This window comes from Pan paniscus, chromosome 14 (genome assembly GCF_029289425.2).
Source record: "Pan paniscus chromosome 14, NHGRI_mPanPan1-v2.0_pri, whole genome shotgun sequence".
Taxonomy (NCBI): domain Eukaryota; kingdom Metazoa; phylum Chordata; class Mammalia; order Primates; family Hominidae; genus Pan; species Pan paniscus.
The window spans coordinates 97,184,478-97,199,137 of record NC_073263.2 but is presented as its reverse complement, the minus strand read 5'-3'; positions in this window follow the sequence as shown (position 1 = coordinate 97,199,137).

The following is a 14,660-nucleotide window of genomic DNA, read 5'->3' as shown; positions in this document are numbered from 1 at the left end:
TGAAGAAAGCAACACAAAATATCAACAAAATGAAAAGTTAGTTTCTTTGAAAAGATAAAATTGACAAACCTTTAGCCAGACTAGGAAAAAAGGAGCAAAGACCCAAATAAATAAAACCAGAGATGAAACAGGAGATGTTATAAGCATATACTGGGGAAATTCAAAGGATCATTAGAGGGTACCATGAACAACTATGTGCCAATAAATTAGAAAACCTAAAAGAAATGAAGAAATTTCTACACACATACAACCTACCAGGATTGAACCATGAAGAAAGCTAAAACCTGAACAGACCAATAACAAGTTACAAGATCAAAGCCACAATAGAAAGCCTCCCAGCCAAGAAAAGCCTGGGGCCTGATGACTTGACTGCTGAATTCTATCAAACATGAAAAGAAGAACTAATACCAATCCTAGTCAAACTGTTCCAAAAAATAGAAGAGGAGGGAATATTTTCAAACTCATTCTGCAAGGCTAGTATTACCCTGATACCAAAGCCAGACAAAAACACATTAAAAAAAGAAAACTACAGGCCAATATCTCTGATTAGTTTCAATGCAAAAATCCTCCACAAAATACTGGCAAACTGAATTCAACAATACATTATAAAGATCATTCATCATGACCAAGTGGGATTTATCCCAGGGATGCAAGGATGGTTCAACATATGCAAATCAATGAGTGTGATACAGCATATCAGCAGAAAAAAGGACAAAAACCGTATGATCATTTCAATGGATGCTGAAAAAGCATTTTATAAAGTTCGACATCCCTTCATGATAAAAACCCTCAAAATACTAAGTATAGAAGGAACATAGCTCAAAATAATAAAAGCCATATGACAGACCCAAACTAGTATCATACTGAATGTGGAAATACTGAAAGCCTTTCCTCTAAGAACTGGAACACAAGGATGCCCACCGTTATTCAACATACTACTGAAAGTTCTAGCTACAGTAATCAGACAAGAGAAAGAAAGAAAGGGCACCCAAATTGGAAAAGAAGTGAAATTATCCTTGTTTTCAGATGATATCCTATATTTTAAAAAACCTAAGGACTCCACCAAAGAACTATTAGAATTGATAAATTCAGTAAAGTAGCAGAATATAAAATCAACATACAAAAATAAGTAGCATTTCTAAATGCCAATAGCAAACAATCTGAAAAAGAAATTTTAAAAAATCTCATTTACAATAGCCACAAACAAAATTAAATACCTAGGAATTAGAAGTCAAAGATCTCTACAATAAAAACTATGAAACACTGATGAAATAAATTGAAGAGGAGACACAAAAAATGAAAAGATATTTCATGTTCATGGATTGGAAAAATCAATATTGTAAAAATGTCCATACTACCCAAAGCAATTTGCAGATTCAGTGCAATCTGTATCAAAATACCAATGACATCCTTCACAGAAATAGAAAAAAAAATCTAAGATTTATATGGAATCACAAAAGAACAGAATAGCCAAAGCTATCCTAAGCAAAAACAATGACACTGGAGGAATCACATTACCTGACTTCAAATTATACTACAGAGCTACAGGAACCAAAAGAGCAGGGCATTGGCATAAAAACACGACGCCTAGACCAATGGAACAGAATAGAGAGGCCAGAAGCAAATCCACACATGTATAGTGAACTCGTTTTTGACAAAAGTGCCAAGAACTTACACTGGGGAAAAGACAATCTCTTCAATAAATGATGCTGAGAAAACCAGATATCCTTTGCAGAAGAATGAAACTTGACTATTATCTCTTGCCTTATACAAAAAAATCAAATAAAAATGGATTAAATACTTAAATGTAAGACCTTAAACTATTAAACTACTACAAGAAAACACAGGGGAAACTCTTCAGGACACTGATCTGGGCAAAAATTTATTAAGTAATATCCCACAAGCACAGGCAACCAAAACAACAATGGACAAATTGGATATCAAGTTAAAAAAAACTTATGCACAGCAGAGGAAACAATCAACAAAGTGAAGATACAACCACAGAATGGGAGAAAATATTTACAAACTATTCATCTGACAAGGAATTAAAAACCAGAATATATAAGGAGCTCAAACTACTCAATAGGGAAAAATCTAATAATCCAATTTAAAAATGGGCAGAAGATTTGAATAGACATTTCTCAAAAGAAGACATACAAATGGCAAACAGGCATATGAAAATGTGCTCAACAGCACTGAATATCAGAGAAATGCAAATCAAAACTACAATGATATATCATCTCATCCCAGTTAAAATGGCTTTTACCCAAAAGTCAGGCAATAATAAATGCCGGCAAGGATGTAAAGAAAAGGGGACCCTTGTACACTGTTGGTGGGAATGTAAATTAGTACAACCACTACTGAGAACTGTGCATACAATGGATCTAGGTTGTACACTACTTATGAAAATCTAATTAATGCCTGATGATCTGAGGTGGAACGGTTTCATCCCCAAACCATGCCCTCCCCTTGGAAAAATTGTCTTCCACGAAACTGATTCCTGGTGCCAAAAAGGTTGGAGACCTAAATCACAAATGCAAAGTCTTTGAAATAGAAACAAACTTAAGTGTGGTTTAGGAATAGAGTATTACAATGTAATCTGGGGACAGTTGTGTAACATGATGTCAGGAGGTAGGCAGCAACCAGATCGTGTAGTGCCTTTAAAGCTGTTAAAAGGGGGTTTTAATCTTATTCTATTGAAAATGGGAAGCCACCAGAGAGATTTAAGCAAAGGGCTAACAGATTTAGGGTTGTTGTTTTTTTCCCTTTTTTTCCTAACAAAGAAAACTGCAGGCCCAGTTTATTGCAATGGAAAATTCTAACATTTTTATTTAGGAAGAATTAATACAAATCCAACATATACTTTTAAGGAAGAATGGATACAAATCCTACATAAACTTTTCCATAAGCAGAAGATAAATTGTTTGCCAACTTATTTTATGAGTTCAGCATTACCTCGATACTAAAACCAGTCAAGGACATTACAAGAAAACTACAGATCACTATACCTCATGAACCTATTTTCAAAAATCCTTAACAAATATTATCAAATCAAACCCAGCAATACATTAAAATGATAACACCTCAGGATCAAGTGGGATTTATCACAGGAATATAAGGCCAGGTTTTTTTAATTTTAAGTTTTTGTGGGTATATCAGATTTAGTTTTAAAGGTATCATTCTGGCTGCTGTATGAAAAATGGATTGTAGAAGGATAAGCAGTGTGCCCAGTTAGGAGTTAGGGGGCTATTGCAGTGTGCCCAGTTAGGAGTTAAGGTAAAAGATGATGATGTCTCAAATTATGTGGTGGTAACAGCAGAGATGGAAGTGGAGAGAAGCAAACAGATTTGGTATGTATTATGATGGTAATAAATGGGATAGATGGGGGTGAGAACAAGTGAGGAATCAGAAATAATTCCTAGATTTGGTCCAAGTAACTAACTGGTGTCATTTCCTGACATGAGGAGGTGTAAAGAAGGACAGAGGAGCTATTTTGGAGGATGAAAATTAAGTTCCTTTTTAGTCATGTTATACTTGAAGTGCCTCTTGGATATCAAAGTAGATATGTCAAAAAGACAACTGGATTTTTTTGTCTTTCTTTCTTTCTCTTTCTTTCTTTCTTCTTCTTCGTCTTTTTTTTTTAATGGAGATGAGTCTTGCTCTGTCACCCAGGCTGGAGTGCAGGGGCGCAATCTCAGCTCACTGCAACCTCTGCCAGGGTTCCAGCAATTCTCTTACCTCAGCCTCCCAAATAGCTGGGATTACAGGTGCACACCACCACGCCTGGCTAATTTTTTGTATTTTAGTAGAGGCGGGGTTTCACTATGTTGCCCAGGCTGGTCTCAAACTCCTGAGTTCAGGCAATCCACCCACCTCGGCCTCCCAAAGTGCTAGGATTACAGGTGTGAGACACCGCACCTGGCTGACAACTGGATTTTTGAGTGTGGAGTTCAGAGAACAGAATGGGCTGGAACTATGAAGTTGGGAGTCATGGGATTGGATGAGATTGCTGGAAGAGAATGTGTGAAGAATGCCCAGGACAGAGCCCTGAGATATCACACATTTGAAAGTATACTGAGGGAGGAGGAGACTGCAGAGTTGGCCAAAATGTAGCAGGGAAACCAGGAGAGTGCAGCACCATAGAATATAAGAAGAAAGCAGTTCAAGAAGGAGGAGTGAATAAGTGTGTTAGTCCGTTCTTGCATAGCTATAAAGAAATACCTTAGACTGGCTAATTTATGTACAAAACAAGTTTAATTGACTCATGGTGTATTAGTCCATTTTCACACTGCTGATAAAGACATACTCAAGACTGAGCAATTTACAAAAGAAGACTTACAGTTTCACGTGGCTGGGGAGGCCTCACAATCATGGCAGAAGGTGAAAGGCAAGGAGGAGCAAGTCACATCTTATGTGGATGGCGGCAGGCAAGAAGAGAGGTTGTGCTGAGAAACTCCCATTTTTAAAACCATCAGATCTCCTGAGACCCATTCACTATCACAAGGATGGCACCGAAAAGACCCGCCTCCATGATTCAGTCATCTCCCACTGGGTCCCTCCCACAACATGTGGGAATTATGGGAGCTATAAGATGAGATTTGATTGGGACACAGAGCCAAACCATATCACATGGCTTCACAGGCTGTACAGGAAGCATGATGCTAGCATCTTCTCGGCTTCTGGGGAGATCTCAGGAAACTTGCAATCATGGTGGAAGGCAAAGGGGGAGCCAGCACTTCACATGGTCAGAGCAGGAGGAATAGGGAGAGGGGGGAAGTGCTACACACTTTTAAACAACCAGATCTTGTGAGAACTCTATCATGAGTACAGCGCTAGGAGGATGGTGCTAAACTACTTCCTATGGGAGAAACCCACTCCCATGATCCAATCACCTCCCACCAGAGCCTGCTTCCAACACTGGGGATTACAATTAGACATGAGATTTGGGTGGGGACACAGATCCAAACCATATCACTGAGTAAGATGAGAATTAAGCATTGACCTCTGGGTCAGTGACCTCGATAGAGCAGTTTTAGGGGAGGACTGAGAAGAAAAGTCAAATAAGAGTTGATAGAAGACTAAATGAGAGGTGATAAAGTGTACACAGCAAATACAACTCAAGAAGTATTTTTAACAACTGTACATTCAAAATTGGTTAAGATAGTAAATTTTTTGTATTTTTACCATAAAATTTTAAAAATTGTAGTAGAAAATAGCAAAATAGTGATAACTGTGTGTTGGAAAATTTTCATAATAAAGTAATAAAGTTGTGTTGTTGTTGTTGTTTGTTATTTAAAAGAGTATTGCCTGAAAGGCAGCAAGGCAGTGGGGCTCTACTCAGGGAAGGGTGAAGGTCAAGAAAAGGTTTTTTTTTTAAATTTTTTAATGGTAAGAGATTAGATAGTATATTTGACAATGGCAATGATCTAATAGGGAACCTTAGTGTTGCAGTATGAAGAAAATAACTTTGAGAACAGTCCTTGAGAAGTGGAAATGCAATATAATCCAGAGAATATTGGAGCTCACTTTTAAGGATTATCCATCTAGTCCCAGCCAGAGCAATGACTCCAGACCTCTTGTTCAAGCTATTTCTATAGCTATAGCACAAAAGTAAAAAAAAAAAAAAAAAAAAAAAAAAAGAACATAGACAATGCAAAATGCATATCTATAACCACCAGGGGTCACTGAAGTCCAATTCTGCTTTCGGATTAGGAGAAACCTAAACAGATAGTTTTAAAAATAGGAATGTCATAGTTAATTTCATGAAATTACTGAATCATGTAATTCAAATGCTATAGATTTTGTTTCCTTGTTCTTAAAATAATAATACCATAATGAAATGCATAGTTTTGAGAACATAGAAAATATACAAAAAATAAATTTTAATAGAAAAGACCACTTTGTTGTAAATTGCTAAACAGCTAGAAGCTAATCCAGAAATCAGCAAACAAAATTTATTTCACTACCATACCACTTAACCTAACTTTAGCACGTAAATTTTCTCTTAAATTGGTGACTCCATTTCTTCATGTTTTAAGTATAACAAACCATACTGAAAACAGATACTAAAACTAGAGGAAAATATCATTAAAGTTTTATATTCTGTTATGGAAAAAACTAAATAAAGGATACTGATAAATCAGATTTCTCCAGGGATTATGCTGCTTTTCCTAGTGGAATAAATAATGCTTTATTTTATCAGCTTATCTTCATTCAGTTAATTATAAAAGTATAGCCTAAAATATTTTTGACAGCTATTTAGGCTCTGGAAGGATCAACTGGCAAGAGGGCACAAAAGATTCGCTTGTTGGACCTCTATTACAAATTCATAGCAATATGTCAACTAAAATGAGAAAACAAACAAAAGGACCTAGCTAGAGTCTAAGCCAAGATAAATATTTCTATAGACTAGAAACAGAAACAAACAAACAACAACAACAACAAAACACGTTAGTCTCGTGCAAGCAGAAGCCCCGGGAAAGCTGGCCTATGACTTAGATCTAGAAAGGCACCAAAACTAATTATGTTCTCCTTTCTGCTTGACACCATCACCAGCACAGCCGTATTATGGCTGCTTGTTTACATGGAATTGTAAAAACCTAGGAAGGGGGAATCAACCTGCTCTTGACTGGTTCTGTAGTATCAGCTTGGAAGCACCATTATAAGATAGGAAAGAGTGAGTACAGAGAGAAAGAAAAGTGGGAAAACAAAAATGAAAATAAACAAAAACATACCTTTCAACTCAAAATGATACTGCAAAATAACATTTCAAAACATATCAAGAACACTAATGCTAAGAAAGACAGGCAGCAAACCAGTTGAACCTGAACTCACTAAGATGAAATTAATTATATAGACTAAGGATGCTGACAGACATAGATAAAGAAATAACATCTGTAAATACAAGAAAGAAGTATGGAACAAAGCCTGTATAAACACACTAAGAACAGGTAGATGTAAAAAATAATTAACATCCTAGGGCTGCCATAGTAAATTACCACAAACAGAGTTTAGATAAATTTATTGTCTCATAGTTCTGGAAACTAGAAGTCCAAAATCAAGATACTGATAGGCTCTGGAAAAAAAAAACCCTTCATTGTCTCTTCCTAGTTTCAGGTGGTTCCTGACAATCCTTGGCATTCTTTAGCTTGTAGCTGCATCACTCTAATCTCTTTTTCCATCTTTGCATGATGTTCTTCCTAATGTGTCTGTCTGTGTGTTCTCTCTTTTTCTGATAAGAATACCAGTCACTAGATTTAGGGCCTACCTAATGCTGTATGATCTCACAGTCCTTAACTGAGTACATCTACAAAGGCCCTATTTCCAAATAAAGCTACATACTGATGTTCTGGGTGGACATGAATGAGAGAAGGGGAAAATACTATTCTACCCACTGCAATAATTAGTAAATAATCTTGGAAATTTAAAAAGTTAGTCCCTAAAATTCAGAAAAATTATTTAAAAGAACCTAATAGTTGGGATAAATGCTAAAACACAAAGTGAGAGAATAATTGGAAGACATTTGTTTTTAACATACCACTATTAAAAACTCTTTAGACCAAGTTCATACAAAAATGTTAGTAAGAATTAGAATATCCTTAGAGAGTCCTAGAAAATTTGAACCAAAATTTAATAAGCTTTCTCTAATACTTTATCTAACAGTTATATGTGTAGATAAGGAAAGAGAGATGATAATCATCTGCCTAGGAAATAGGAAACATTTTTTCCCCCAGTACTTATGGAACACTTACAAAATCTACCAAATACTAGTTCACAGAGAATTTTTACAAAATTCTAAGAATGGTTATTATATGTTCTATCTTCTTTGACCATAATGCATAAATTGGAAGTCAACAATAATCAAATTCTTCCAAGACAAAGTATGGAAAGTAAAAATGTATTTCTGGCCAGGTGTGGCAGCTCAAGCCTGTAATCCCAGAACTTTGGGAGGCCAAGGTGGGTGGATCGCCTGAGGTTAGGAGTTTGAGACAAGCCTGGCCAAGATGACGAAATCCTGTCTCTACTAAAAATACAAAAATTAGCTGGGCATAGTGGCACATGCCTGTAATTCCAGCTACTCAGGAGACTGAGGCAGGAGAATCACTTGAACCTGGGAGGCAGAGGTTGTAGTGAGCCGATGTCATGTCACTGCACTCCAGCCTGGGTGACAGAGTGAGACTGTCTCAAATAAATAATGTATTTCTAAATTACTCATAACAAAGTCATAATCCTCCCAAAAATCCCAAATTATGCAAAACTAGATGATAATGAAGATGCTGCATTATCATAATTTGTAGAATGCATCCAAAGCAGTACTTAGAGGAAAACTCAGAGCCTTAAATGCTTTCATTTAAAAACCAAAATAAGGAAGAAGGAGGAAAACAAACAAATTATGAATTCATCTCAAGATGCTAGAAACACTACAGAACAAGAGTGAAAAAGCAGAAGGGAATAAATAATAAAAAATGAGCAGAAATTGCTGATTGGGGGTAGGAAGATATGAAGCATCTAAACCATGAAAGCTAGATATGAAGCAACTAAACCAAAAAGCTAGTTACTGACAGAAATTATAAAATAGACAAAAATGGCCAGGTGCAGTGATTCACGCCTGTAATCCCAGCACTTTAGGAGGCTGAAGCGGGCAGATACCTGAGGCCAAGAGTTTGAGACCAGCCTGGCCAACATGGTAAGACCATGTCTTTACTAAAAATAGAAAAATTTAGCAGGGCTTGGTCACCCGCCTGTAGTCCCAGCTACTTGGGAGGCTGAGGCAGGAGAATCCCTTGAACCCTGGAGGCGGAGGTTGCAGTGAGCCAAGATATTGCCACCGTACTCCAGCCTGGATGACAGAACGAGACTATTGCCACTGCACTCCAGCCTGGACGACAGAACGAGACTCTGTCTCAAAAAATAAAATAAAATAGACAAAAATGTAGCAAGCTTAAAAAAGAGAAAAGGCATATATTAGAATTTAAAGGGGGTATACAGCTACAAATACGGTAGAGATGTTTTAATTTATAAAACATTAAATGTCTTTATGCCGATAAATTTTAAAATGGAGAGGAAAAGAAAAATAGAGTGCCTGGATAAACCAATAGCTATTTAAAAAATGAGTAATTATACATATTCTTTAAAAAACCACTTGGCCCAGACGGATTTGTAAGCCCTATCTTATATAATGTATTTCAGAGAATTTTAAAAAAGAGGAAAATCTCACCAACTCATGTTATAAAGTTTGATGCTACAACTGAAAAAAAAGAAAAATTTTCACCAAATTATGTGAATAAAGTAATCTTAAATAGAATATTTCCAAATCAAACTCAGCAGTGAAAAAAAAGGATGAAGATAACCAAGAACACATTATCCAGGAATACAAGGATAGATTGATATCAAAACACCTGTTAATGAAACATATCAAATTAACAAGTAGATGAAAAAATAATCATTCCAACAGATTCGATACAGCCTTAGATCAAATACAGCACTCATTCATGTTTAAAAGAAAGAAATCTCAGCAAAAGGTGGAAGGAAACTACTTTAACTTGGTAAATGGTATTTATCCAAATTTCTATTTTGAGGATGGCTGTGTCAAGTTGTCACTGCCCACAGGTTGATAAACTGTCATTTAATAGAAACTAGCATGAGGCTGAGAAAGTTTCCCTGACAAGGCTTTACTGGGGCTTATGCTCCAGCACAAGAGATACAGTACAGGAAGAAGAAATTCTCCGAGGGGCTCCCCGAGGGCAGGTCTTTTTGGTGCTTTAAGAAGGGTGACATGAATAAGCATGAGGTATGTGAACGTCATTGCATGTGCAGGGTTAAGCATGCAGGGTGTGCAGGCACAGTGAGAAATCATGTTAGTACATACATTGCATGATCAAAAAAATGGTGGATAAGCCCCTCCTTGGGCAGAGATTTTAGTATTATAATGAGGATCAGTCATTTTTCTGGTCTTGTGTGCATGCCATGGATAGGGTTAAGTGTCTTGAGTAAGATTTATGGTGGAATGCTGCTTATCTTAGTTTCTTCAAGATCTCCCAGTCAGAGGTTATAATGCCAGTGGAGGTGGTGGTGCAAAGTCTGGTAGTCGGCAGACATGGAAAAGAAAAATGTGTTAGTGGGGATGTGGGCTGAGCCTCATCCTATTCTGTCTCAAAGTCAGCATTTCTCACTTTCTTTCTTGGAAATTACCCAAAGCAACAATATAATGAAAAGGGGGAAAGCAAGTTACAAAATATAGGAAAGTGTTGAAACTCAAATCCCAAAGTAAATAGGAGGGATGACAAACAGTAGAGGAATCAGAAGAGAATGCCTGCTAGTGCACACCTCAAAAAAATGTGGCAAGATACTCCTCCAAGATTAGAGACATATCCTGTGGTGCAAAACCCAAATACCGTGTTTGCAACAAGAACGATGATATGTGCTGGTTGGTGACAGAAGCTACTCAGACACTTTGGTTCCAAGAGGCAAAAGATATGGGCCTGTGATAAAGTTTGGCTATGTCCCCACCCAAATCTCATCTCGAATTGTAATCCTCATAATCAAGGGAGGGACCTGGTGAGAGGTGATTAGATCATGGGTCCAGGTTCCCCCATGCTGTTCTCATGATAGTGAATGAATGAATTCTCAAGAGATCTGGCTGTTCGATGAGTGTGGGGCTCTTCCCCCTTCTTGCACTCCTTCTCTCTCCTGCCACCTTGTGAAAAATGTGCTTGCTTCCTCTTTGCCTTCCACCATGATTGTAAGTTTCCTGAGGCCTCCCCAGCCATATGGAACTGTGAGTCAATTAAACCTCTTTCCTTTATAAATTACCCAGTCTCATGGAAGTTCTTAATAACAGTGTGAGAATGGACTAATACAGCCTGAAAGGCAATACTTTTATTATTTCCAGCAAGCAATTTATCCCTTTGGCAGAGGGAAGAGAAACTTTACGTGGGGAACAGCCTTACATCTACTTGTCTCCTTTTGTACAGAAGAAATAAAAATAAAAGAATTCATTAAAAAATATGGGCCTTAAGAAAAGTTATAGCTGATGTGGAACACAGGAACACAGCCCCAGTCTCTTCCACAATACTGTTAAAATCATTAACTGGGGCCGGGCCTGGTGGCTCACGCCTGTAATCCCAGGACTTTGGGAGGCCAAGGCAGGTGGATTATTTGAGGTCAGGAGTTCTCCCGGTGAGACCCTGTCTCTACTAAAAATACAAAAACTAGCTGGGCATGGTGGTGCGCACCTGTAATCCCAGCTACTTGAAAGGCTGAGATAGGAGAATTGCTTGAACCTGGGAGGCAGGAGGTGGCGGTTGCAGTTAGCCAAGATCGTGCCACTGAACACCCGTCTCGGTGACAGAGCAAGACTCTATCTCAAAAAAAAAAATCATTAATTGGAAGGCCATTAGAAGGAGGAGGCTCCAGCACTACCTACAGAAACTGAAACCCAACTCAGTGGAAGCAGTAAAATGAAATAAGTTTAACCAATCAGAAACCACCAATTAACCTCTAATTTGGGACTTCCCGCTGGAATGATCCAAATAAGGCTACTACTCCTCTTAAACCAACCGATATTTTTCTTTGCCTTGCTTCTACTTTCCCCTTATAACATCCTTCTCCACCTACCCTTCTTTGGAGCACCCCCAAACTACTTGCCTCTGTAGCTCCCCAATTCATGAATCACTATCTATTCAAATAAACACTTTAAAATTATAAATTGCCTATGTTTATCTTTAAACAATGCAAACTTCCTCCAAAAGCAGTTTTAAGAAAAATGCACTCATTCAAATATAAGTAATCATAAAGGAATGGGTTGAACGGGCAATAAACAGATGAAAATGTGCTCAATATTATTTGTCATCAGGGGAATGCAAATTAACCCATAGAGATACCATTACCTACCCACCAGAATGTCTTATAATGAAAAAAATTGACAACATCAGGTGTCGTAAGCATGTGAAGCAAATGGAATTCTCATACATTGCTGGTGAGAGTATAAAATGGTGCAACCACTTTGAAAAACTGGTAATATATTAAAATGTTAAACACATATCTACTCTATGACCTAGTTACTCCACTCCTAGGTATTATTAATCTTGGAGAAATAAACTCAAATGTCCACAAAAAGCCTTGTACAGTAATGTTCATAGCAGCCTTAATAGCTACGAACTGAAAACACCTCATGTGTCCATCAACAGAGTGGATTAAAAAAATGAAAAATCTGTGATGTATTCATTTATATGATTACTAAAGGGCAAACACAAAAGACTGGGTACCGTATAATTCCATTTATATGAAGTTCAAGAATAAGCAAGACCAATCTGTAGTGAATAGCAGTTACCTCTGTGTAAGGGGATAAGGGAGAATAAGGGAAGTTTCATATTTGAAATGTTTTATATATATAACATATTATATATATATGTGTATATATAAAAATATTTTTTTGAGATAGAGTCTCACTTTGTCACCCAGGCTGGGGTGCAATGGCGCAATCTCGGCTTCGCTGCAACCTCCTCCTCCTGGGTTCAAGCAATTCTTGTGCCTTAGCCTCCCAAGTAGCTGGGATCACAGGCGGGCCACCACTCCCAGGTTTTTTTTTTTTTTTTTTTTTTTGTAGAGACGGGGAGTTTCACCATGTTAGCTAGGCTGGTCTCGAATTCCTGACCTCAGGTGATCCACCCACCTTGGCCTCCCGAAGTGCTGGGATTACAGACGTGAGCCACTGCGCCTGGTCTTTCTAAGTCTTTCTGATGAAAAAGTTGGAGAACTAATCAGAAGACATTGGATCCTGACAGAAGTGGAAATGGCAACATCTAAGAGAATCAGGAAGACTTAGTGCAGTGAGTCTTCAAGTGTGATCCCCAGAACAATGGCATAGCATTTCCTGGGAATTTGTTAGAAATGCAGATTTTCTGACCTCATCCCAAACCTACTAAATCAGAGACTTTAAGGGTGAGAACATCTTTCTGTGTTTTAACAAGTCTTAAGTTTTATAACAACTGACATAGAGGATCTGAAGTCCTCAAACTATCCTCAAGTTTATCCTCCACCTTCTTTGGTTAAGGAAGCTTTGCCACCTTTGCACGTGAGAACTAATATTTTCTCTTTGAAGAGCCAAGCCACACTGTCACTACAGCAACCAGAATGCAAAATTAGCATGGCCTGGTGAGGTTTGGTGGGGTGATGTTAAATATTGCTACAGAAGAGTTAGAAATCTAGAAGTTCTGGGAACTTCCTAATTTATATCCTCAAGCCTTGAGAGAATATTTGTGGGAATAGATTTTAAGGCTATTAGGTCAAGGAACATGGTCCATATTTTGAATCAGATCAAATGTACAGATATGGGCACCTCCCAGAAATTAGGTATTCAGGGTGCTAACAAGTTGGAGAAAGACTATTCAATGCAAATATACACTGAACTTTGTCCCACAAAGTCAGAAATCCCCCAAATCGGAAATCCCTTAACAAGTATAAAGGAAGTAATGTTAAAATTTCAGGAAAAGGGAATAAAAAATTAGATAGATTATGCTCATCCAGTCTAGACACCTCCTCACCACATCTTTGATAGAAACTTTTATCTTAGTTATAAAAAATATAGGTTGGTAAGGGGTATCAGTATGGTTTTAGTGTAGGAAATGGAAACCCCTCTGGGTATTGTAAGCAGCAAGGAACCTGCATAGAATTAGATGCTTGCACAGTCATCTAAAGGGCTAGAGAAGCTGGAACGTGGGGTGGGGAGGGCAGCATTGGAAGTGTTACATTCAGGAGTTCTACCCTCCAATAAAAAAAGTCAGTGCAGCCACTTCTGTCTCAGCAGCCACTTGACACCCTTGAAAGTTGTGACCAGACACGCCGAGTTCAGCTGCTGCCTTTGCCTATGATACTCATCCTCATAACCCAGCATACCAGCCACCCCAGCAGGAAAATAGCCTCTTTCTCACTTCTGCCTTTCAAATCATTCAAGAGTAGATCTAATTGGCAGAAACCAATTTGTTTCCAGAATATGAGGTGGAAAGGAGTCCAGAAGCATGGTTTTTAGCTTTCTAAACTCTGCAGAGCAGGAAGGCATATCAGAGGAAAGCAGCATGGAAGCGTAGTGAACTAATTCTGTATCTACCCCAGAGGGAGCAGACAGCTCTTTACAAAAAGCCTCCTCCGGACTTGAAATGCTGGCTGCAGGAGCTGCCACTGAAATGGGCTCCCAGACCTCAAAGGGATGGGAGGAGTTCAGAGTGCCTGTGCCCATTTGGAAGTTATTAACCATCAAAGATAAACTGATCTTGGTTATGCTAACAGATAGGAACATGGCCATTGTAATCAGATTCCAAAACCTAGTCTGACTTTCATGAATATCTGGCTGTGACAAATTAATCACAGGACTCCAAAATGTGATATTTAATCAAACTGTAGGTTATCTAATATTTGACCCTCCCATCCCACCCCACCACAAATGCCAGGACTGAGCCAACTTCCTTGAAAGGTAAGTTTGGTTGTTGTTGTTTTTTTAACCTATTTTCCAGTCCTCAGCCAGTTCAAGGGAAGACATTAATGATTCCATTGGACTGGAAGTTGAGACTGCCACCTGGCCATTTTTGCCAATTTCCCTCTAAGCCCTGCTTATGTTGCATTGCACAAATTTTGATAAGTTGTATTTTCATTTAGTTCAAAAT